The sequence below is a fragment of the Dermacentor silvarum genome, chromosome 5 (assembly GCF_013339745.2).
Source record: "Dermacentor silvarum isolate Dsil-2018 chromosome 5, BIME_Dsil_1.4, whole genome shotgun sequence".
NCBI lineage: Eukaryota > Metazoa > Arthropoda > Arachnida > Ixodida > Ixodidae > Dermacentor > Dermacentor silvarum.
The window spans coordinates 81959995-81985892 of NC_051158.1; the positions used below are offsets into that span (position 1 = coordinate 81959995).

The 25898-nt window shown below is 49.1% G+C and overlaps 1 protein-coding gene across 1 annotated transcript in view; it reads right to left on the minus strand.

The window, feature by feature from the left end:
* Positions 1–2869: 2869 nt before the first annotated feature.
* Positions 2870–25898, minus strand: part of LOC125945874 (uncharacterized) — a 102210-nt gene continuing 79181 nt past the window's right edge. Inside the window, exon 2 of the mRNA XM_049668235.1 lies at positions 2870–3054. The gene's annotated coding sequence lies outside the window, so the exon portion shown is untranslated. The remainder of the gene's footprint in view (positions 3055–25898) is intronic.

The following is a 25898-nucleotide window of genomic DNA, read 5'->3' on the forward strand; positions in this document are numbered from 1 at the left end:
CGCATCGAAGCACGGCGCATAACGGCAGTACAACTCTTTAGAGCACTAACGTATAATGTACTGCAAAAATCGAATTAACACAACTAACGCACACACCCGCGCGCAATCGACACACACACGCGCATACACACATAATAAACTCTGTACGCACATCAGCCATGACGCCTCTCCCCCAATTTGCATCAGATGTTACCTGCAGCCTATTTATAACTCTCCCGTGCACAACAGCCGGAAGCATTCGATGCGGTTCGTAAAACACGCGCATAACGCACGGGAGTGCTTGTACGTATAAATAAATTTCTACAAAAGCCGTGATTAATCCGCATGCCCCCAGCTTTGCTACACATCACCAGCCAGCACCTATTATCACCAAATATAAACTAGATGTACGAGCTCGTACCACCTTAATTTTGGTTTACCGAGCATACCGAAAAAACTTGCTTTGGTATAATGCCCGATAATAATTGAGATCGAGAAAACTAATATACAGCAATTATCAGCAAAGCTCATGATTACACGCAAACTTATTACTTTGGGTCACGCATTAACTAACTCATATGCGCCCGATTTCCCACAAATGTAAACTCGGTGCAAGATTCAATTCGGCCAGAGCTCTGGGAAACATTGTGTATAACCCTTCGCTACAGAGCGGCGCGATAAGTGTTACTGCAAAGGGTGTAAATGACTCGTATACCTTAAACTTTTTCAGCACATAATCTTGAATCATTATTCTACCGGCAAGGCTGTAATTAAGCCACGAACTTGAAACTTTGCCTGCAACACACATAACCAAGTTAAAACACCTCTTCGTCCGTGGGACCTCCAAATCACGTCCCAGTGTTCATGCACCACTACTGAGAAAACTAATAGGAGATCGGTAGCATGTCCAATTTTGGATATCCTACCAAGGACGTCCTAAGGATGTGGAATTTTGACCTTTTTTTTTCTGCCCACACGTTAATAGTGGTCCTATCAGAGGCTTGATGTTGCAGCTTCTTCGTGAGATATACATATATGTTGTCTGATATGCTCAACTTATAATCCGAAACTTTCACGTCTGCATTTGGTGGGGTGTGTCGTGCTTTGGGGGGGGGGGGGGGGCATTTTTTGCCGAAATCTATTTTAAGAATTTGGTATCAGTGCAATGTTCCACTTGTGCCTAACGGAGGGCCTAGGAAAAGGAGTAGCACGCTGATGACGGAAATGGTATGACGAATGATGCATTGGACTCTCGAAGAAGCGTTGCAACTATACAGGACAGCGAATATCAACTTTTTTCGAATACGAATCGAGTGTGAATAGTAAGTGTCGAATGTCGAATCGAATATCGAACAGTCACACGCGGATACATATATTTACAGCAGGAATACTTATTTCGGTGTACTCAGGTACCCTGCCTGTACCGTCTAGTGGAGAAAAGACAGCAAACTACAGGGGACAAATGATCAGTTTTAAGCACAAGATCACTAATTGTGATTTAAAAAACTGCACGAAAAGCCTCTTAGCATTTTTAGAGCCTGGTTGCAAACAAACTTTTCAAGAATGAATGGATGCTGTATGACGTAGCTTTCCAAAAACCCTAAATAAATGGTTGCCGAAAAATTCTTGGTCTGCAGTATGAAATAAATAAATAAATAAAAAGCCGGCAGATCCCAAGCCCTGTGGGAATCGATGTTATGCGAAGCAGTGTGCGGGGAGCCTACCAAGTTAATAAAACGACCATGAGAGCACCAAGACGTAGGCGGCTGATTCATGACGTACATGACGCGCATGTCCTGACCTATCATTTATGTCCGAACCCATTTCAGTGGTTTTTGAGTGTTAATATTTTTTTCGCTAAATCATTGTCATTTCTGCTGAGTCATGCTCGTGACTATGACTTCTACCATCATCCTTTAGTGTTTCCTTCACTTAGTACCCACGTCCGAACCCATTTCAGTGATTTTTAGTTTTAATCTTGTTTCGCTGAGTCATTGTCATTTTTGCCGAGTCGTGCTCATGACTACGACTTCTACCATCATCCTTTAGTGTTTCCTACACTTAATGCCCACGTGCGAACACATAACAGTGGTTTGGGTGTTAATCATTTTTCGCAGCGTCATTATAATTTTTTGATGAGTCATGCATGGTCATTGTTTAGTCATTATTGTATGCTACTATCATTATCGTTACTATCATAACCATACTTGCACCCATTACTATCATTAATTCTCGATTCGTTGCCACTTTCGTTGGTTTTTTTGACGCATGAGAGCACCAAGACGTAGGTGGATGTTTCATGACCTACATGACACACATGTCAAGACATTCATGTCATGACCTATCCTTTATGTCGGTCATGCACTCTTGTCAATTTTGATACATACCAAGTTAACGAAGAGACAATGAGAGCACCAAGACGTAGGCGGCTGTTTCACGACCTACATGACACGCATGTCATGACATTATGTTCGTCATAGTCTTGTCATACTATGCTAATTTTAGTACATACCAAGGTAACGAAACGACCATGATAGAACCAAGACGTAGGCGGCTCGATAGATACTCTCAAAGTGGCAAATGTTCGCAAAGAAATGTTTCGCATTTAAAAAAAAAATAAGTGTGGCGCGACTGCCTCGCAAATCTGGAGATCGCGAGAGCCAGCGCGTGGGTGACGTGTGGGCGCGATTCACAGCAGCCGCCGCCGACAGACCTCCCAAACGACGCGCGCGCTACTCTGGCGCCATCTCGTAGCCATCGTCGCCTGTAACACTCGGCGACAAACCAAATTGTCTATATCAGCACCAAAACGCATTAGTAAAAAAAATGTCACAGTTTCGCCCTAAGGGCGAAGCAATGAATGCGATAGCAACACAGCAATGTCATACGAAGTAAGGTGAGCGGCTTTGGTAGCAATATGAATTGTAGTAAACATGAGCTGATTAAGTAAGCAGGTGTGCTGCGGCGCAAGTAGACCGACATGAAGAGAGACTCGATGACCACGAGAAGGCGCATGTGAAACGGTGGTGTTGATGAGAAGCGCTTCCCGTGGGCAGCGCGTGCGAAGGGACACACCTGTAGCGCTGCACTGCCGATCCGGGTAGCATTGCATGTGTATCGTGCGTTGGAAAATGTGGCCCGACTATTATTAACTGAATGAACAAGCGTGGTGTGAGCGCGCACAAACAAACATGAATATAGATCACACTGAATGACTGCAGACAACGACTGTCAAAACTCTGGCAGCAAGCGCATACGCCGCAGCGGGCGAAGGTACGTGCGGTCTATCGCTTCAACGGAAACTGAGCGGCGAATGCACGGCGCATAAAGGTCAGAGCCGTGTGAAGATAAGAGACGGTGCGGGCGAGCGACGAGCGCGGTTGTTGGCAGAGTAGAAGTGCGCCTCCCCCCCCCCCCCCCCCGCTCGCTCCGGCACTGCCTTCCCGCTTCCTTGGTTGCGCGTGGGAAATTGAGTGCGTTCGCTCTCCGTGATAGCGCGCGTCCCCGCACGCTTCCGCTGGGGCATACGGCGCGCGGCGAAGATTTTATTTATACGGAACCTCACGGCGACGGCGACGACGACGGCGACGCCGACGCCGACGGCAGAAATCCCGTTGAAGTGTCCATGTAATTGCTATCGCAATAAAATAAAATCGCCTCAAAGGCAACATCTGGAACTTGACCAGGCACTCATACAACCCTTACAGTGTTGGACGTACACTGTGGAAGGCAATAGAGAGCTTTAGATTAGGGGGACGCAAGCGTTGGGGACCCCTAGCGCTTGAGGCCACGGTACTGCGCATGCGCAGACACCTCAGCGCATGCGCAGTACTGTATCCCCTAGCGCTAGGGGGCCCCAACGCTTGCGCCCCCCTAATCTATAACTCTCTAATAGCTGTACGAGCGACAACGTACGCATACGACGCGCTGGCCTACTCCAGCTCCATTGTTATTAAATGTAGTAAAATGATCCCATATGATTGCGGCGCAATCTAAAACTTGCAGACAACCGATATGTACGCCAGAATACTCGATAGCTCGCCGAAGAAAAAAAAAACAGCTTATGATTTGCATTTGTTATGTAGACAAGCAGCTTGTTCAAGCACAGATAATTCGATATGTGAAGCCCCAGGTACTAATAAGTAGGCAATTCAGATAAAAAGATATCATTAACATTACGCCCGAAATGCAAAGAGCATTTCTTACGCATTGTCTTCAGAAAACAGTTTTATAAAAATTAACTACCATTTGTCATTCCTCGCACCAAGAGGCTACTTTTTTAAATGCCTGGTTCAACAGGTACTAATCAGACGTACTATTAACTTCAGAGTAAAATACGCTATCATCTGCTGCATAAAACTTGACCTTAACAGGAATTAGTTTCACAGTGACATTAATGAACAAAATTAATTCCAGATGGCCCAGAACTGAGCCTCGGGGAACTCCATAATGAACCTCCACAATTTTCAACAATCGTGATAGGAAACAGATTGTTCAATTTTAGTTAACTATGCAGAAAGCGACTATATCAACAGTCAGTTTCTAAGTACTTTGTCTAATTTAACGAGTAGTAAGATCAGTGGCAGCTGCGGAGGGCAGTGGGGACACCGCTAGGTGCATTTGTTGTAATGCAACAGATTAGCTGTCAGGGACCCCTAAATTTCTCCGTTGTACAGGCAAATTTGTTGAAACTGACTTTAACCATGTTTCTGTTAAACCAGCTATGATCAGGACTCTGTGACAGTAGAAGTCCCTGTAAATCAACCACGCTTATTTACAACGCTTCAACAATTAACGTACAGGATCTTCACCGACGTCTGAGGTGACGGATTTCGTGTAAAACACAGCTTGCGAGCGAATTTTACTTTCGAATCATCGCTTTGAGCGCATAATGGCGTGTAGCACCATCTTTTAGCTCGGATTTGAGCTTAATAACGTGTGATATTCCTGGCATAAAAGTTTGCTGTGCGCCTGAATTTTATGTCAAAGAATAAATTACGGCCGAATTCGATCATCTCACGACGACTAGCTGTCGAAGGTGATGTGGTTAGCAATTGAACAATGTATAGCGAGACGCCGTATTTGTGATGTCGCGTTTACTTAAGATATCTAGTGGTCGTTCTGAAATTTACATTGCTTCGGCTATATTCGCCATACTCCGGTAACGTCCCACTTTGTTATATGGTTCTCGCTTGCCAAGATCGCTCGGGAACATGGTGGCATGGACAACCCGATGACGAAGCTGGAATAACGACGATGACACGATCACAACGCTATCATGACAACGATACGACAATGGATGCATAATAGCGACTGTCTGACGATGACACAATGACAGCGATGGCAAGCCAACGGTGGCATAATTACGGTTCAATGTCGACAGCATAATTACGATAGAATAATGAAGAAGGTATGACGTCGAAGGTTCGACGAAGGCGGTATGACGACACTGTGATGAGGTTACTGAAGTGATGACGTCGATGGCAAAACGACAGAATGACGACGAAGACGACGACGACAATGCTACGGCGAGGATGGTGCGACGGCGACGGCGTGACGAGAGTCGGTTGTCTAAAATGAAATGACGATGATGGAATGATTGCAACGGCATCACGACGACGACAGTATGACAAAGAATGGATGACGACTGTATGGCGACAATGACATATGATAACTGTATGAGGACAATGGTATTACGACGAGCGCATGACGACAATGGCGTGACGATTGCATCACGAAGTCGATATAACGACATCGGCGTGATGTGACGATGACATGAAGGCAGTCAAATGATGAAGTTATAATGAAGACGCTGGAACGACCGCAACGGCGTGACGGCAATGATATGCCGACGACTGTGCGACAACGATGGCGTGACAACGGTGCAAACACCAGGATTGAATGAGGAAAGCATGGTTACGATAGACCTGACGACGAAATCACTTGACTTCAGCCAACCAAGAGAACAGGCTGGCTTCAGGAAGAGATACGATGGATCATATCCATGTCATCAATCAGGTAATCGAGAAATCTGCGGAGTACAATGAACCTCTCTATATGGAATTTCATAGATTATGAAAAGGCACTTGATTCAGTAGAGTTATATATAGCAGTCATAGAGGCATTGCGTAATCAAGGGGTACAGGAGGCATACCTGGATATCTTGGCAAATATCTACAAGGATTCCACAGCTACCTTGGTTCTCCACAAGAAAAGTAGAAAGTTGCCTATCAAGAAAGGGGTCAGGCAAGGAGACGATAATCTCTCCGATGCTATTCACTGCATGCTTAGAGGAAGTATTCAAGCTCATAGACTGGGAAGGCTTAGGAGTGAGGATCAACGGCGAATATATCTCAGCAAACTTCGGTTTGAAGATGACATTGTCCTATTCAGCGCAACAGTGGGGACGAACTACAGCAAATGATGGAGGACCTTAACCGAGAAAGTGCATGAGTGGGGTTGAAGATTAATGTGCAGAAGACAAAGATAATGTTCATTAGCCTTGCAAGCGAACAAGAATTCAGGATCGCCAGTCAGCCTCTAGAGTCTGTAAAGGAGTACGTTTATCTAGGTCAATTACTCACAGGGGACCCTGATCACGAGAAGAAAACTTACACAAGAATAAAATTGGGTTGGAGTGCATACGGCAGACATTGCCAAATCCTGACTCGCTTACCACTGTCGTTGAAAAGAAAAGTCGACAATCATTGCATTCTACCGCTACTAATATATGGGGCAGAAACTTGGAGGTTAACAAAGAAGCTCGAGAACAGGTTAAGAACCGCACAAAGACCGATGGAACAAAAAAAAAATGTTAGGCCAAACGTTAACAGACAGGAAGAGAGCGGTGTGGATCAGAGAGCAAACGGGCATAGCCGATATTCCAGTTGACATTAAAATGAAACTATGAAGCTGGGCCAGCCATTTAATGCGTAGGATGGATAACCAGTGGACCATTAGAGTTACAGAATGGATACCAAGAGAAGGGAAGCGCAGTCGAGGACGGCAGAAAACTAGGTGGGGCGATGAAGTTAGGAAATTTTCAGGCGCAAGTTGAAATCAGCTAGCGCATGACAGGGGTAATTGGAGACCGCAGGGAGAGGCCTTCGTCCTGCAGTGGACATAAATATAGGCTGATGATGATGATGATGATGATGATGACGACGACGAAATATTGACGTCGATGGAAAGACGAGAGCGGTATGACAACGACAGCATAATGACCATGGGAAGACGTTACTGAAGTGGTGACGATGGTAAAGCGAAATTAAAATGGAAAATGAGACATCCACCCAATCGTAGCAATTGCTACAAAGAAAAACCATACGGGTTCCTCGAAAGAAAAGCCTCGTAATTGAAGAAACATTCGTCCTGGTCCAGGATTCGAACCCAGGACCACCGCCTTTCCGCGGCAGCCGCTCTACCATCTGAGTTATCCAGGTGGCTATAGCAGATGGCAGGGCGAAGTCTAATTTGTCAAACTAGGTGGAGAGAGGTAATTAAAATGGAAAATGAGACATCCACCCAACCGTAGCAATTGCTACAAAGGAGACACATACGGGTTCCTCGAAAGAAAATCATCGCAGTAGCTTTTCCTTCCTCGCAGAAGTCTTTCCTATTTTTTTTTTCGAGGAACCCGTTGTGATAATATATTGCACGCGGGAGTGGCAAACAAACATATGAAAACAGTGTGCCGTGCGGTGGCGAAGAGGGCACCGACTCTTTACCCATAAGTGGGTATGTACATTAAGGTCGTCATTATCATCATCGACACCCATTGGTGAGCGTCGACAGTGGCGCCTCGAAAAGCGTGGCTCGAGAGAGCGTGGCCCGTGGCGTGAGCAGTGCGCGAGGTTCGGCGTTCGATGGCGGAGCTTCCTCGCTGGGCGCCCGGCCCATAGGAGCTATCGCCACCCGCGTCACTACGTCTGCACCACAATCAAAGCTGTCACCAGCTGAGGGGCTACCTCGTCCAGTTCTTCCGCTGGGCAACTGGTCCAGAAGGGCTGGTGGTCCTGAGCCTGGCTGATCGAGCGGTCGGGTGAGCGGCCACAGGGCTACCTCGCCAGCTGTGGACGTGATCCGGTGGGCTGCTGCAGTGTGCTCTGGGGCGCAAACCCCGCCATCGGGTAACCGGGCACGCGGAGGCTCCGGTACATCGACTGTGGCGCAGGGCCACCTGAGTTCCACGAGGCGATCCAACCCTGTTGTCCGACACTGCTGTCCGACACCGGCTCCTCGACGTCTCCGACATGGCGACACCTGGTTCTACGTGAACTGTAGGCAGACTGCATTTAACTAGCCTATATATATCTGCATGTCTTCTAGAGCGTATTTTGGGGAACTGTTACGTGTGTGCCGTTTCAATGTATTACGTGTCCAATACAAGTCTGATGTGTGTTTGTGCTTCTGCGTGCTGCTTCTATCTCTTTCTGGAGTGATCCTGCACCCAATAACATCACAAACTGGCGAGCCTGCCAGGATTCACTCGTAAAATCAGTGAAAGAGGGCAGTTTCGCTTGAGCGCAGACACACATTAGTAGACGGCACCATGGATTTAGAGAAACTCGCCGCTATAAGACTCCAACTAGGATTGTCAGGCGCAGAACTTCACATATGGATTGAGGCCGAACAGGCAAAACAAAGGGACGAAAGAGCTGCGGAGCGAGAGGCAATCAAGGAAGCTGCTGAATTAGCGCGCTTAGCTGACGAGAGGCAGCTTGAGATCCTCCAGCTAAAGCTACAGCTTCAGGAAGGAGCTCGGAATGTGCCTGCAGTGGCTTCTGAAATTTTGCCTGCGCCCAGCACTTCCTCGTTATCCCTCAATCCACAGAAGCTAATTCCTTTGTTTGACGAGAAACGCGATAACTTGCACGCGTATTTACAGCGATTTGAGCGCGTAGCAACAGGGCAGGACTGGCCACAAGAAAAATGGGCTCTTGCTGTGAGCATGTGTCTAACTGGCGAAGCTTTAACTGTGATCGGCCGGATGACTGCCGCCGATTCGTTAGACTACCAGAAGGTAAAAAAAGCATTACTACAAAGGTTTCAATTCACGGCTCGAGGCTACCAAGAGAAGTTTCGAAAAGCACAAGCAGTAGATGGCGAAACTGGAAGACAGTTAGCAGCAAGAATTTCAGCCTATTTTGATCATTGGATTGAGATGGCTAGCGTGCCGAAAACGTATGAAGGTCTACGAGATCACATGATCTCTGAACAGTTTCTGCACTGCTGTCAAACAAAGCTTGTCATTTTCTTGAGAGAGCGAGAGTGCAAATCCCTTGACGAACTTGCTAGCTTCACAGATCGCTTTCTCGAAGCGCAGAACTTGACAAACTTAGGAAAAGGTTTCGATGACACAAAGGATTCCGGTGGGAAAAACATTGAAGCTCCCAGGAAACCGCAACTCAAGTGCATACTCTGCCAAAGGTTTGGACATTTGGCACCTGACTGCCGTAACCTACCTAAGCATACGCAAAAGTGTAAGTTGTGTGATGGAACGAGACATACAGCTGACAATTGCCGAAATCAGTACGGGGAAAACAAACCGAGTTCTTCCTGTGCACTTACCGAATCCCAACCAGTTCGGACTCGTCCAGTGAAAGCATCAAAGCGTCCAGGAAAGAAGACTCGCCGATCAAGTGACAGCGACGACGAGAACCCAGGGAATGCTGTACCTTTCCTCGTCGACGGGATGCCAGTGGTTGAAGGCCGACTGCTAGGAAGAAATGTTCGAGTATTACGAGATAGCGGTTGTAATACCGCAATTGTCAGACGAGAACTCGTTCTAGAGGTCTATATGACGGGAAAAACGAGCAACGTTGTTCTTTTGGACGGCTCAACAAACAACCTGCCTGAAGCTGTCATACAAGTGAACACGCCGTACTTTACAGGCAAGTTAACAGTAGCATGTATGAATGAGCCCCTCTACGACCTTGTTCTGGGAAATCTTCCAGGCGTCAGAGGACCATACGATCCGGATTCTGACTGGAAGCACCCCGTTGTTCCCAACGACGAGTCGGCATCGATAGAAATGAAGCTGACTAAGGCGCCCACGAAGACTCAGCATGTGTCTAGCGTGGCTAAAGCCAAAACTGAAGAGCCAGAACAAGGCAAGACTCGTCCTTTGTGCGTTCCGACGATTGTCTTTCGTGACGTAACTAAAGGGCAACTCATTGAAGAACAGCGGAAAGACCTGACGCTGAAACATATTTTTGCCAAAGTGAGCAAGTTGTTTAACTCCGGAAAGGGTCACAGCTACGAATTCATCGAAGAAGAAGGTTTGCTGTATCGCCTTTACCGCCTAGCTACTGGCAGAACATTTAAGCAAGTGGTCATCCCGAAAGCATTTCGACATGGCATATTAGAAGTGGCACATGAAAGCATCATGGCAGGACATCAAGGTATAAGGAGAACAACCGATCGTGTCCTACAAGAATTTTATTGGCCAGATGTACACGGAGACGTAAAACGCTTCGTGAAGTCGTGCGACAAGTGCAAAAGGACAACCCCTAAAGGGAAAATAGGAGTCGCCCCACTGGGTAACATGCCTGTGATCCGTACACCTTTTGAAAGGGTGGCTGTCGATTTAATCGGGCCCTTTTCACCAAAGTCGGACCGTGGGAACCGATATGTTCTTACGTTGATCGACTTTGCCACTCGTTATCCCGATGCTGTGGCACTCCCCGCAATCGACGCAGTTCATGTTGCCGAAGCACTGATCGAGATTTTTTCTCGCGTCGGTTTGCCAAAAGAAATAGTCACTGACCAAGGAGCAAGTTTTACCTCAAAATTGATGAAAGAGGTTAGTCGACTGCTCTCAGTGAAGCTACTCAAGACGACACCCTACCATGCGATGGCAAATGCTCTCGTCTAGAAGTTTAACGGCACCCTGAAGATGATGTTGAAGAGAATGTGCCAAGAGAGACCGCGATCTTGGGACAGATACCTTGCCCCTTTGCTTTTTGCATATGGAGAAGTCCCACAGGCAAGCCTCGGGTTCTCTCCCTTTCAGCTTATTTACGGCCGGCACGTCCGAGGACCATTGACTGTATTGAGGGAACTATGGACGAACGAGGAACTAGATGCAGAAACGCGAATGACATACAATTATGTCTTTGATTTGCGCAATCGCCTGGAGGAGACATGCAAGATCGCACATGCACAGCTGGAGAAAGCGCATGGCAAACAAAAAACCAACTATGACAGGAAACGTTGCCCTAGGAAATTACGTCCAGGCGACAAAGTACTCATTTTGTTGCCAACTGACGCAAACAAACTTCTAATGCAATGGAAAGGGCCATTCCAAGTCATTGAACGAAAAAATGACGTTGATTACGTTATTGAAGTCTCTGGAAAGAACAATATCTTTCATATAAATATGCTAAAAAGTACGAAGAACGTGAACCTACACAAACGATTGTTCGCCTGCCTGAGGAGAGCCACAAGTCAAATTGTAAGGCTTCCCGTGGTTTCCAACCTCAGCGTAGTCCTCCAAGGAAACCAGGAAGGATCGTGGGAGCCAGCGACATGGTCGGGTGTAGGCCCGACTATTAACATACCTGGTGAGAGCCACGTGTCGGAGCGTAAGGCTTCGCGTGACCCCAAGCCCCGCGTCTACCTTCTTTAACTGACACCGAAGCAACATCGTTCCAGAGCCTGACCATTTCTCGTCGAGCTGCTGCAACGACGGAGCCGGCGTCCCATTGATAGTGAGCTGTGCAAACCAATCGTACTCCCCTGTGAGACGCTTTGGTAACAGAACTGCACTTTGTGTTTTAATTTGTACTTTAACTGTGCGCAGTGACCTATGAACAACTTGTGCCTTGTGCTCATATGAGTAATCGGGCAAACGTACAGGACATTATCCCTTTTTTTTGTTTTCATCCCGCGTCCTTGTGTTAGAATAGTTGTGAACAACTTTCTCGGAAAGGGGGGTATTGTGATAATATATTGCACGCGGGAGTGGCAAACAAACATATGAAAACAGTGTGCCGTGCGGTGGCGAAGAGGACACCGACTCTGTACCCATAAGTGGGTATGTACATTAAGGTCGTCATTATCATCATCGACACCCATTGGTGAGCGTCGACAGTGGCGCCTCGAAAAGCGTGGCTCGAGAGAGCGTGGCCCGTGGCGTGAGCAGTGCGCGAGGTTCGGCGTTCGATGGCGGAGCTTCCTCGCTGGGCGCCCGGCCCATAGGAGCTATCGCTACCCGCGTCACTACGTCTGCACCACAATCAAAGCTGTCACCAGCTGAGGGGCTACCTCGTCCAGTTCTTCCGCTGGGCAACTGGTCCAGGAGGGCTGGCGGTCCTGAGCCTGGCTGATCGAGCGGTCGGGTGAGCGGCCACAGGGCTACCTCGCCAGCTGTGGACGTGATCCGGTGGGCTGCTGCAGTGTGCTCCGGGGCGCAGACCCCGCCATCGGGTAACCGGGCACGCGGAGGCTCCGATACATCGACTGTGGCGCAGGGCCACCTGAGTTCCACGAGGCGATCCAACCCTGTTGTCCGACACTGCTGTCCGACACCGGCTCCTCGACGTCTCCGACATGGCGACACCTGGTTCTACGTGAACTGTAGGCAGCTGCATTTAACTAGCCTATATATATCTGCATGTCTTCTAGAGCGTATTTTCGGGAACTGTTACGTGTGTGCCGTTTCAATGTATTACGTGTCCAATACAAGTCTGATGTGTGTTTGTGCTTCTGCGTGCTGCTTCTATCTCTTTCTGGAGTGATCCTGCACCCAATAACATCACACCCGTATGGGTCTCCTTTGTATACCAAGTGCTACGATTGGGTGGATGTCTCAATTTCCATTTTAATTACCTCTCTCCATCCAGCGGGTTTCCGCTGAACTATTACGTAAAGCGAAATCATGACGGTGACGGCATGGTGACAATGGTGTGACCACGACTGTGTGCTGATACTAATTAATACGTTGTCATGGCCATCGTCGTCATTGTGCTATCACAACATCGTCGCCACATAGTCATCATACCATTTCCGTCATGCCGTCGCTGTCGTTCCAAAGTCTTCGTTATAACTGCGTTATTCGACACTCTTCATGCCATAGTCGTCACGCCATTCCATTCATCGCCATTCCATCATCGTTTCGCAATAATTAGCAGTGCCCAGCTAGCATCGCGTGGGAACTGTCCTCCGACTATCTTCCAAGCGTGGTTCTCGCATTCCGCTCTGGCACGTGACAAACAGCGTGTTAATTGTCTACTGCAGTCATAGCAACGTACCATAGTGTGGGTGCGAACGTCTGTTTGATGAGTAAGCGCGCATGGTGTATCTGCATGAGTGCTCTTTCGTAGCGTTTGTGCTTGCCGTTCGTATGCTTGCCGCAATGAAAACGGAGAAGCCACAGGCAATCATTGTAAAAATTTCACTATTCCTTGCTTATCGAGTTCGTGCTCAGTTAGCACGCGGTTCAGCATGCGGGTCCTCTGCACGACACCTACCTGCCGTGTGAAAAAGCGTACACAAGAATCCGGTAAAGGTATCATGACATCATATGTATTTGGCGCTCAGAATAGTTCGGAGTGTAGTGACGTGTAGATAAGAATAATACACTGCTATACCAAACGCAATCTTATAAAATGAGCCGTTAGTACATTCAAGAGACCAGTCACTTCTCAGTGACGTGAATTGTATGACAGTCATTGATTCATAAAACAAGAAAAAAGTATGTCAGGAGTATGAAGATAAGGTGGCATTGTTTAACGTGCAGCCCACAAACAGGTTAAGGTCGTGGCAACGGTGCATTTCAGAGGGCGGAGCAATACTCGGTCTTGAAAAGGACCTGATCCTGTTTGCAGTGAAACAGCGACGCGAATTGAGGCACATTCATGACTGCAATGTTGCACTTCAAGTTGGGCCATCTCGTATCGTCGAAGGGATCTTCGGCACGTACGCAAAGGTGGTAGCAGTAACGCGCGAAGAAGGTCTGCAACATGACCGATTCCACAACCTCCTGCGGCGCCCTGGCCCGCTCGAGCTCACTGGCTGTTAGCGCGAGCCGGAAGCCGGTCGCCCACGAGATCACGTCGTCTAGCAGCATCTCCCTTTCGTGCGATGTCCCGCTCTCCAGCTCAGACACATGCAGGGATGCAATCTCCGCGGCAAAGCAGGGCCTGGCTGGGCGCACACCATCGATGGTCGAAGCGGTCGTCGTTAATAGATTACCAGCGTCCGAGAACAACCCACCAAGTGCCTTGAAGACTTCCAGGGCCACGGAAACACCGAAAGTGGCGTAATTCAGAAATCTGAAGGCGCCCTGGCAATAGGAAGGAGGCGTGAGATCTTCCACCGGGACGCGCAATTTTGCCAACTGGCCACGTCTGATGGTGTCTTCATTCGTGCTATTCACGTTTTCGCCTCGTCGCAACGCCCTCCGGAATATGGCAATCTCGATGATGTTCTTGTAGAGGCTTCGAACATCCATGCTTCCCAGGGCGTCCATCGATCTCAGTTCTAAGGAGTTCTTGTCACCTGACAGCGACGTCAAAAGCTTACCGATTTTGTCCACGCTAACCGACGTCGAGTGCTTGTAATCGTCGCGATGCGTTGACATGTTTCTCAGCGTCGCGAGCATGGCCTCGGTGATGAACAGTGCGTCCCCGGTGTGGTTGACCGCGAGGGACATGCGCGTCGCCAGGAATCCCCACACGTCCGGAAAGTGAACCGAAGTAGCTTGTAGCAGATGGTCTTGTCCTTTCTATTTGCGTACGTCAGCAGCAGGTCCTCTGGCAGAAGCATGTGGGCAAGCAGGTAGACGGCGGATTCAGCTGCATTCATGTCCACAAACAGTGCACGCAGGGCTCTTCGGACGGCTCCCTAAATCGCTGACTTGAACTCTGTACTTCGGAAATGGAAGAAAGGTTTTGATGATGTCGCCACCTGCCGAAGAAACAGCAGAATCTCGCCTGCTTTCTTGGGGACTTAGAGTCGTTTCCACGCCACGACTGCCGTGGTATTCTTGGCCGTTCCTCGATGATACAATGACGTGCCTTCCGGTGCCAGAAGTTCCCTGTTTGTCTTTTCCTGGAAGCAGAAGTAATTTTCTCGTGAACACCGCTGGAAAACTTTGAAGCTATGCGAGGGTTCTCTTTCATGCTGGCTTTTCGAAGCCCGATCCACCCTAAGGTCGTGATCTATTTCTAGGAGTCTCTGCACGGTATGTGCGGCGACGTCATATGCGAACTGCAGGATCTCCACGGTGTCGGCTAACGCCAGGCGTAGATCGATCTCGTCGAGATGCGTTCGACTAGCGGAGAGCGGAGGGCCGCCAGATTCAGAGTCTCTTTCGGTCCAGGGGCGAAGAACAAGAAGGCCGAGAGGCCGTACTTGAGGGACACTACGGATAAGAGTTCTAGGATCCTTTCGGGGCTGTTCATTTGTCGAAGAACATTGACGCTCACCTCTGGGACGAGAGCGAAAAGCACGTCCGCGTTTTCTTTGACGTAGACTGTGGGCGCGGCGACCAGGCGTCGACAAGACCTGAAGAGTCGGGCCACCTTGTTCTCCACGCCCTGCCTGTCCGTTTCCCAGGGGACACCCGTAAGCTTCCACTGAATCTCCTCCCAAACAACCGCCGAGCCTTCGCCGTGCACGGGGCCTTCGAAATCCCTGCAAAGCAATGATATATGGAGCACGCGAACGCTTCAGGGAAATTTTCATCGACGGCTATAGATGATTGCGAAATCTCGTGCGTTCAAATCTCGAACTGCCTTACAGAAATCGGCAGCCTGGGACTAAAGAAAAGGCTTAGATTTCTTTGTTCTTTCCTGAGCGGCTAGATTCATCTACGAGATTTGGCGTCCCGAAAGAACAGATGGGCTGCGAGAGCCAGATGCCGTGTCCGCGGAAGTTGCGGAAGAAATAAATTGCCTAGATTAAGATTATTAAACGGTAAAGCGAATTAAGAGGCACGCCATAATTTAGGGGCCCCGGATTACGTGTCGCCACTCAGGGTTCTTAACAGTGCTCCGAAAGCACGGTTCACTAGTGCTGACGTGCCCCATTCACTTCCCACTCCACTCTTCCAACGAAATGCGGCCGCCGCTGCGGGCCCTCCAGCCCGCGAACTCGTGTCAACAGTACACATACAGTCATAACCACTGAACCATCTCTGCGATTGTTTCGGAATAATCCTGATCATGCACCGGACTATCCTCAATTAGCACAGGAACATCAGCGCATAGAAAATAGGGATGTGGCAGAAGCGGCAGTGAATTGAACCCGCGACTTCGTGCTCACAGAGACGCCACCGCTGCAGCGTGTTTTTCCGAGCTTATGATGCATAATTATAAGCACGTATACGTCAGCATGAACGGTGACCAGTGAGATTTGCTATGACCGGATCGCTGGCGTGATAATCGTGCGATTGACTGATGCATTAATTCAATCCCTTCATATTTGACGCCAATACTAACTGGCCTTATTCAAAAATGCACCTTTAACTTGAATGCCATGCTTGGCTTGATCTAAATGACGCCTGACGTCAACGTGCCCAAGACGCTCATTGCGTTTCCTTCGGCGCGTTCACGACCGGCATCACTTAAATCAAGCCTAGCATGGGCTTCAAGTTAAGATGCATTTTTGAATAAGGCGGTTAGTCTTACCTATACATCGGCTGCCATTGCATATGGACTTTTCGAGGCAAAATATCTGCCTATGTATTTTTTTATGTGGCCCCAGTTGAAGTATGACTTCATCGGCAGGTGCTTAAACATGGTGTAACGTATTCAGCAATATAGCTTCTGAGTCAGTGCGGCTAGTCCTATACATGCACCATCATCGTCACCATCAAACTATTCAAGTCAGGCTGGAGAAAAGGAGGCAATGGCTGTACATAACTACTCCAGTCCTGCGGCAGCCGAATGCATACTATGCCAGTAGAATTACGTACCTTATTCTACCTAGTAGTCTACCGCCATTGACTGCTCTTCTGCCCTGCCCCCCCCCCCCCCGCCAAGTACACACAGACACAAGATGACTTTTGCGCTTGGGCGTGTAACACTTCTTTCATAATTAACTGCATTTTCGAGAGTCATCATGAAAGCAAAGGAGCTGAGGTTACTCCGATTGAGCACATGCCCATTAAACGTACTACATGGAGGAGCACCGGAATTCTCGAAAACAAATGAAGTCAAACGTCTCGATTTGAACTGTGCAAACCATAATTACGCATGCAAAATGTGATACTCCCGCGCGAAGGTTACGCTAGCACTCCGTTGTTTCGTGACTCCAGCACTCGGGATTGTCGTGATTTTAGCGGCTATAGTGCGTATTCGTTCGATCAACCATCAACTCGCCTGCCTTGTTCCGTGACGTGACTGCCCGCGCTGCAGACGAACGCGTAGAAGTCGTCGCAAGGGTCGACGGTGAAGTTGAGGCTGGCGCGAACCTCCTCGGCCGCCTTCGAACAAAGGAACAGAGGCGGCCGCCGGAACAGCTGGTTAGGGTAGAAGATATCCTGGCGGAGGTACGCGAAGACCAGCACGGCCGCGGCCACCGCGGCCAACGCGGCTGTCAGCGTGCACCGGCACATCCAGACACGGTGCCTCTGTAGCCAACGGCGCATTAGCACCACCGAGGGCGACTCCCAGCCATCAGTGGCAGACTTGCCAGGGGCACCATGGCCGTGGCTGGTGTCCGGTGCTGAAGTCTTGGCGGCTTTCGAAGGCTTCACTGGTACCGACCGAAGGGGCAATTTCGATGGCGATTGCGGATGGCAATTTAGACGAAGAGCTTGGCGGCGATTTGGACGGCGACTGTGCAGGGAAATTGGACGGTTCCGACGACCCGGGCTTCGAATGGGCGCGTGATTCGGTCGACGAGCTTGGCGGAGGATCTGGACGGTGACAGCGGCGGGGAAGTGGATGACGGGGACGGCACCGATTGGGAACATGACTTCGCAGCTTGTTCCGGCGGCGAGTGCTGCGGCGCCTCTGGAGTCGGACGCTTGGCTTCAGAGCTACCGGCGACGCCGGGAACTTCCGCTGGCACAAGACTGTCGGTCATTGGGGGCAATGTCCATTCAGAATACTAAAAATATATATATATATCGGCGAAAGCGCAGGTGCAAATGGCCTTCCCTCAGCGAAAACGCTGCTTCTTCTTCTTCGTCTTCATCTTCTGGTGACGACGATAAATGACGGGTCATTTGGCCACTCCGGTTATTCGATGTTTCTTCTAGAATTTATGCATCTGCGTATGTTCACGTACGTTTTAATGCGTTGGCATTCTTTGCGTATTTCACGCTCTTTTGAGGAAGGGGGGCTATCTGTTTGTATATTTGTATCTAACCGTTTTCCCGCCTACTTTGGGCACTGGGTAGTCAGTGGTCGAGTGGGTAGCACATCGGGCTGTTGTGCTGAGGTAAAAGGGTTCGAAATCCACTTGGGTCACTCAGTATTTGGCAATATACGCGCCGCTCTTCAACGAACTTTTTTTCACACCGGCATGGGTCACTGTAGATGCGGAACTGGGTAGGGCACCGCTGTTCGAGGAAACATTTTGACGCCGACTTGGAGTGCTGGGCATGTGCCAAACGGTCCGTGCCAAACGGTCCTCAAATTAACCTCTTTGATGCCAACTTGGGTAACTGTGGGCCACTGAGAATGTGCCTCTCTACAATGAAGAAAAATGTCCCTTAAATTTCTCCGATGTGGAAACAAGCCCACGTCACAAGGACTCTTCAGGGACAGCAACCCGACGCATTAGCAGGCTGCGCCATAAATGCCCTGGGTATATGTGCCGCTTTTCAATGAACGCCTTTCACGCCAACGCTTTAGCTGAGCTGCACCATTAATGCAGAGGCGTATGTGCCCCTCCTCAGTGAATCTCTCGCCAGCTTGGGTCACTGAGTGTGTGGCCGAGCGAGGGAACAATTCTCAGCGTTTCCAGGCACCGGCGCGCGACGCTTCTCGTATCGGAAGGTCACGCGAGCACTTCTCGGCCGTGCCACGCAGATATATATGTGTCGGGGAGCCGTAGTTCGTGGGCAGACAGGAAGACTTTGGTTAAGCGATACATCGAGCAAGCGCGTGCTGAGTGAGGGAAAGGTGTACCCTCAGCGAAAACAACTCTAAGAAATGGACAGAAAGTTGATAGAACGGATATTTGTGGAATACTAAAGCGAATTATTCGGGATGTTGCTTTTGCAAAGTGCATACGCGGCGGATTTCTTATCCCTTTTGCTAAGGTGCGAGGATAACATTCAAGATAGTATCGAAGTGCCGATTTCTGAAGGGGAACTCGAAAGAGCTATTGGCGAACTATAAGCATAGGGAATGCCCCCGGACCTGACGGTATTAGTGTCGAGTTTTATAAGATGTTCAAGAAAGAGACTTGGAATGCTTTGTGCCTCGTCCTTGCGAAGCGTGAGAGAAAAAGGTTTCGCCACTATTGTTTACACAGGTGCACATGGTATTGATTCCAAAGTAAGATGGATCCCGCCCAAACTCATTGCGATGCCAAATATATGGCCACTACATGCGCATATCTGCTGTCGCCGTCGCCGTGACGTACCGTATAAAGTCCAACGCCGATAAAATCGTCGCTGCGCGCCGTATGCTGTATATGTGCGAGTGAAAGCTTGCGAGGGTGAGTCGGCGATCGCGGCTGAATCTCTCGCACGTAAGGGAGGGAAGCGAGAAGGAAGCGCGCCGTCTTCCGTCGCGTGCAACGCTCCGGAGGCAGGGTAGGGAAGGCGAGGGGTGCGTTCTACTTCGGGCGGCTACTCCGGGCGGCCCCGGCGGCCGCGCACGCCCGCCCAGGCCGCTGCGTCTTGAAAGCCATCTGCGTCGGGGACACCGTCCGCCACGCGCTGTGTTTTCGGGGCTTAGTTCGCGTTGATGCGAGACGCAGCACGAAGGTCAATTCGCTCGCTGCTGCCGCCGCGCTTCCTCACTCCAGCGTTTTGACAGCGAGATTTCGCGGTTTGCTTGTGGGCGTGACACCATGCTTGTTCATTTATTTAGTATGTATATGTCTTCAATTCCGTGCAAGACCGTGCACAACGGTCGCTCACGGAGATACTGGATGAGCCGTGAACGAGCCGTGAACCAGCCGACGACCCCGTCTAAGCCATCCTAACCATGCAGGACGAATCATGTCCGGCAGTTGGGCTCTGCCCGGAGGAGGTCACTCGTCATCCACCCGCACTTCCGCGCCTGAGACGGGGTCAGGGTGCTTCCCTGTGATTGGCATAAAGCTTTCTTCGGAGAAAAAGTGCTACCCACCTCCGGATTGGCGGGACATGGTGAAATCCGTCTCCTGACGCCGGATTGGTGGAAGGCAACGGCACAAGGAGAACGAAGGTGTTAAAAGAGGGGATGCACGCTTGGTGATTTTTTTTCGACAGCTTGAACTTGAACGAAAACCTCTTATCTTCAGCATTTTTTTTAAATACTCTTGTAAATATGTAATATAAACACGTGTATTTAAACCTCTTGGGTGTCGAGGCCTAGCCCCATGTTCCCTTACTCCGCCTGCTGAATGGATAACACAAATCGTCGAACCCCCAGTCGCAATAATGCATGTGGCATGGTGGCTGCAGGCAAAATTAAAGCCCGCTGTTTCCGGGAGCATACACTGGGCAGACCAGCCCAACAAATACTTGGAGGTACCGTTGCAGTACTACCGTCTAAGCAAGGCATACTAGAACGCGGTAACAGAAAGGCTAAAAATGCAAGCGGAGGGTTTGAGGGGGTGCGATCTGTTCATGTTCGCGAGAGCGACCGTGTGCAATCTGTTCCTGGCAACGAGTGTGTGCTACGGTTGGCAATTTTATTGCGATAGCAATTATATGGACACTTCCACCGGATTTCTGCCGTCGGCGTCGCCGTCGTCGTCGCCGTCGTCGTCGCCGTCCCCGTGAGGTTCCGTATAGATAAAATCTTCGCCGCGCGCCGTATGCCCGAGCGGAAGCGTGCGGGGACGCACGCTGTCACGGAGAGCGAACGCACTCAATCTCCCACACGCAAGCAAGGAAGCGGGAAGCGAGCGCCGGAGGGAGCGGGGGGGGGGGGGGCACTTCTACTCTGCCAACAACCGCGCTCGTCGCTCGCCCCGCACCGTCTCTTATCTCCACACGGATCTGACCTTTATGCGCTGTGCATTCGCCGCTCAGTTTCCGTTGAAGCGATAGACCGTACGTACCTTCGCCCGCTGCGGCGTATATGCGCTTGCTGCCAGCGTTTTGACAGTCGTTGTCTGCAGTCATTCAGTGTGATCTATTCATGTTTGTTTGTGCGTGCTCACACCACAGTTAGTAATAGTCAGGCCACATTTTCCAACGCACGCTACACATGCAATGCTGCCCGGATCGGCAGTGCAGCGCTACAGGTGTGTCCCTTCGCACGCGCTGCCCACGGGCAGCGCTTCTCATCAACACCACCGTTTCACACGCGCCTTCTCGTGGTCATCGAGTCTCTCTTCATGTCGGTCTACTTACGCCGCAGCACACCTGCTTACTTAATCAGCTCATGTTTACTACAATTCATATTGCTACCAAAGCCGCTCACCTTACTTCGTATGACATTGCTGTGTTGCTATCGCATTCATTACATCGCCCTTAGGGCGAAACTGTGACATTCTTTTTGCGTATGTCGCGGTTTCATATACAGAAATGCCAACGTGTTTTCGTGGTATTTATAATGTTTCGGTTTGGGAGCGCAGCAGTAACGTAACCTATATTCAAGAGTGTCGAAACAGGGAGTCGGGACTTAATTGTCAATTTATCCATCAGACAAATTGCTTCCCAGTCCCTCTTTCTAAAGAGACCAAAACAACGCATTTTTTGCGAACCGTTTTGTAGAAGCGACTGCAAAGCACGTTACCAGAGTTCATTGTCTCGTCATGCAGTATAACGGCCAGACATATCACCGGGTATTTGCACAAAGTTATCTCCTCTTTTCGCATTCTCAAAATGCATTTCTTAATGCATCACCTAGAGTCTATGAACCGTAAGCACCTGTATAAAGATCTCATTGATATGCTATATTTCCGATTCAACTGTACTTGATCTCTCCACTGTGAAGGTTTAGGACATGATGTTTAAAAACGAGTCAAGCAAATGTCAATTAAATCCGAGACAAAGGATGTTTTCTTCAAATTGCATGCCGACACTTCCAGTCAAAATATGGCTGCAGGATAAAGGCATCTTCGTAGCATGGGCACTCAACTGCATCCTCCGCAAAAAAAAAGAAAGAAAACGAAAAAAAAACGAGAGCGATAGAACACGTGTTCATAGATCGCTGGGATGCAATATTTCATTAGGACGTACTTTAGCGCACACTTAAAAAAGAATGTCACAGTTTCGCCCTAAGGGCGAAGCAATGAATGCGATAGCAACACAGCAATGTCATACGAAGTAAGGTGAGCGGCTTTGGTAGCAATATGAATTGTAGTAAACATGAGCTGATTAAGTAAGCAGGTGTGCTGCGGCGTAAGTAGACCGACATGAAGAGAGACTCGATGACCACGAGGAGGCGCGTGTGAAACGGTGGTGTTGATGAGAAGCGCTGCCCGTGGGCAGCGCGTGCGAAGGGACACACCTGTAGGGCTGCAATGCCGATCCGGGCAGCATTGCATGTGTAGCGTGCGTTGGAAAATGTGGTCCGACTATTACTAACTGTGGTGTGAGCGCGCACAAACAAACATGGATAGATCACACTGAATGACTGCAGACAACGACTGTCAAAACGCTGGAAGCAAGCGCATATACGCCGCAGCGGGCGAAGGTACGTGCGGTCTATCGCTTCAACGGAAACTGAGCGGCGAATGCACAGCGCATAAAGGTCAGAGGCGTGTGGAGATAAGCGACGGTGCGGGGCGAGCGACGAGCGCGGTTGTTGGCAGAGTAGAAGTGCGCCCCCCCCCTCGCTCCCTCCAGCGCTCGCTTCCCGCTTCCTTGCTTGCGTGTGGGAGATTGAGTGCGTTCGCTCTCCGTGACAGCGTGCGTCCCAGCACGCTTCCGCTCGGGCATACGGCGCGCGGCGAAGATTTTATCTATACGGAACCTCACGGCGACGGCGACGACGACGGCGACGCTGACGGCAGAAATCCGGTGGAAGTGTCCATATAATTGCTATCGCAATAGAAGAACTTCCCATAACACCGCCTGGGATTTTATTCATAACTGTAGACAACGAGAGCGGCGTCTCCCTACGACATGTTCGTGGTGCCTGCGGCCTTCACAGCCCTGGAAAGCAAGGATGCAAGTACGTCATGCCGGTGTTAACGCACGTTGTGTAAGACAAAACTTCATTGAAAGCGTTACAGGCAAAGTATGCTATTTGCCACCCCTCCCACTTTTGAAAGCGGGTACTTTCGGCTACACGCTGGAAAGTTCAACAGAACTACTGCTGAAACAAAATTATATTTCTTAATAGAGTGACCACCTAATTAAGTAATGCTTTTCTTTACTACGTATCCCCTGCTTGGGCAGCGAGGATTGTCTTTTGTGCCTCCTTGTGACGACCTGTAGCGGGCGATGCGCGAGATTCGCCATATGCGCTCGCATTGCACAGAAATCCTGGCGCTGTACAGTTCCCGCCGTAACAAATTTCCGCTTGCGCTACTTGCATCATGCCCAGTTTTTTTTTTTTTTTTTTTTGGGGGGGGGAGGGTACCGCCTAACCATATTTGAAAACAAAAAGTAATCGGCTGGCTATATTTAACTTGCGGGCTAGGGAAGAGGTCCGGATAAAGTATTGTCGCGTATACCCTGTTGTAAAATATACGCTGAATGAGGATCCAGGTAAGCGTAAGCGTCGACGCGCGATGGCGAGACGAACCTCGTTCCCTTCGTCTATACAGTCCCCTAGCTGTGCTGTGCCACGCCATGTGGCATTACCCCCTCTTCAAAAAAAAAAAAAAAAAAAAAGTAGGAAAACACACACAGGCTTGACGTGAGGGCGCCGAGACGGCCTAGACGAACACATAGGCTGTAGTCACAATCACTGTGGCATGCGATATATAGTCACAGGGCACTGAGGGACGAGAAACAACCAAATTTATCCTAAGCGGCTGAAAACGTCGGATATTAGGGGCTATAGGACGGTTTCAACCGCACAACGTGCACAATCTCAGATTGCGGTTGTCGACGTCGAGGAAGGTGGCTTCCGTCAGGAAGGACTTCGTAATTCACGTCACTAATTCGCTGCAACACTCTGTAAGGTCCGAAGTATATATATATATATATATATATATATATATATATATATATATATATATAGCGACTCAAAAGCTTCTCAGATAGTCCCTTTCGGCGCACGGGAGTCCAGACCAAGAGTTGATCAGGTTGGAACTCGACTTGTCGATGGCGGAGATTGTAACGGTGCGCATCGATGCTCTGGTGATTCTTTATGGGTTCTCTTCTTCTACAGTCCCCTATAGCTGTGCTGTGCCACGCCATGCGGCAGTATTATAATCAAACGCGCTCAACGATTGGTGTGCTTTACTGCATGAAATCGTTGGATTATCACATGCTGGAACTATTGAATCTCCGTCTAAGGATATTCTACGTAGCGTTGCAGTATAAATATATTATCACCATAAAAAATGTAATCAAACCACTTACATTTCTAACTGCCCTAAGTTCGTTGTACAATCACGACTTATCGTATATATCTTCGTAAAAGTGACCTTTGTCGAACGCGCAGATCCATTTGAATATCAATAGAACACTGAACTGAATTTTTTCTAATAGCCTGTGTGACTTCTGATTTTATTGATTTCATTTTCAGGCCGTTTCTAAATAAGAGCTACACTACCACTTGTTTCCTGGCAGGAGCAGGAACAGCAGATATTTCATATTTTGAAGAAACGAAGGCCACCTTTTGGTGACGTGTACCGAAAATTTTAACTATGTAGGTTGCTTATGTGCTCGAAAACCGGCAACGCTCCTGCGCCGCTGCGCCAGTGATGACGTCACTGCGCGTTGCTTAGCGTAGCTTGCAACACCGACACCGCGTTCCAATGCTGACACCGCGTTCCAGCAGACCCGCTCCGTCAATGCGGTCGCCTAGCAATTACTCAGCTTCGCCCAGCTATGTCATTGCTTCGCGCCGCAATTCTTGCTTTGCTTAGTCATGACAATACTTTGTGAAGCTTGGTCATGACGTCACTCTGATCACATCGCCGCAACGGCGACACACACAACACTTGTAGACTTCGCACTGAGTAAATGTAACATGAGACGGCCGAAGAAGTACAAGACTCCCGAAAAAGAAGCCGCTCAGCTGGAAGCTCGTGCCGCCAGACGAGAACAAATGCGGCAATTGCGTGCTAATCCGGAGTATCACGCCTCTCAGCCTAAACTTAGCAAAACTTAGACAAGCCTAGTAAAACTTAGCCAAGACTAGCAAAACTTAGCCGAACCGAGCAAAACTTCGCCGAGCTATAGCGAAACTGGAAGTATAGCTAGGTGATCAACAACTCCGCTTTTTCTCCAGCCTTGCAGAACTTAGTGCAAGCTGCGCTAATTTTTAGAAGCGTTACGAATAATTATTGAACCCCCCTTTTTTTTTTACTTTTTCATGCGTGATATATTGGGTTCGCCTGGTGTCGTCATTGAACTAAAGGAAGCAGCTTCTTTATGTTTTGTGACTCTGAGGACCAGGTAATGTTTGATGTGTATAGGTAAAGTTCAAAAGAAGTGGTAATTGGGGCTCTCGTAATAAATTACGTATGCAAGCACTCCAGAGTGCTATGAGCCTGTCCAACGAGGGGTGCAGAATTGAGCCCATTGCCCTGACAGAACTATGGGCACCACATACTCCAAATTTAGCCACAAATTGGTGGTGCGCTATGAAACTCTCTGTGCGAAGTTCAAGTGGTTGGATCAAACACAGTCTTTGTAAAAAAATCTTATTAAAGTTTAGGGGGTGTGATATGGC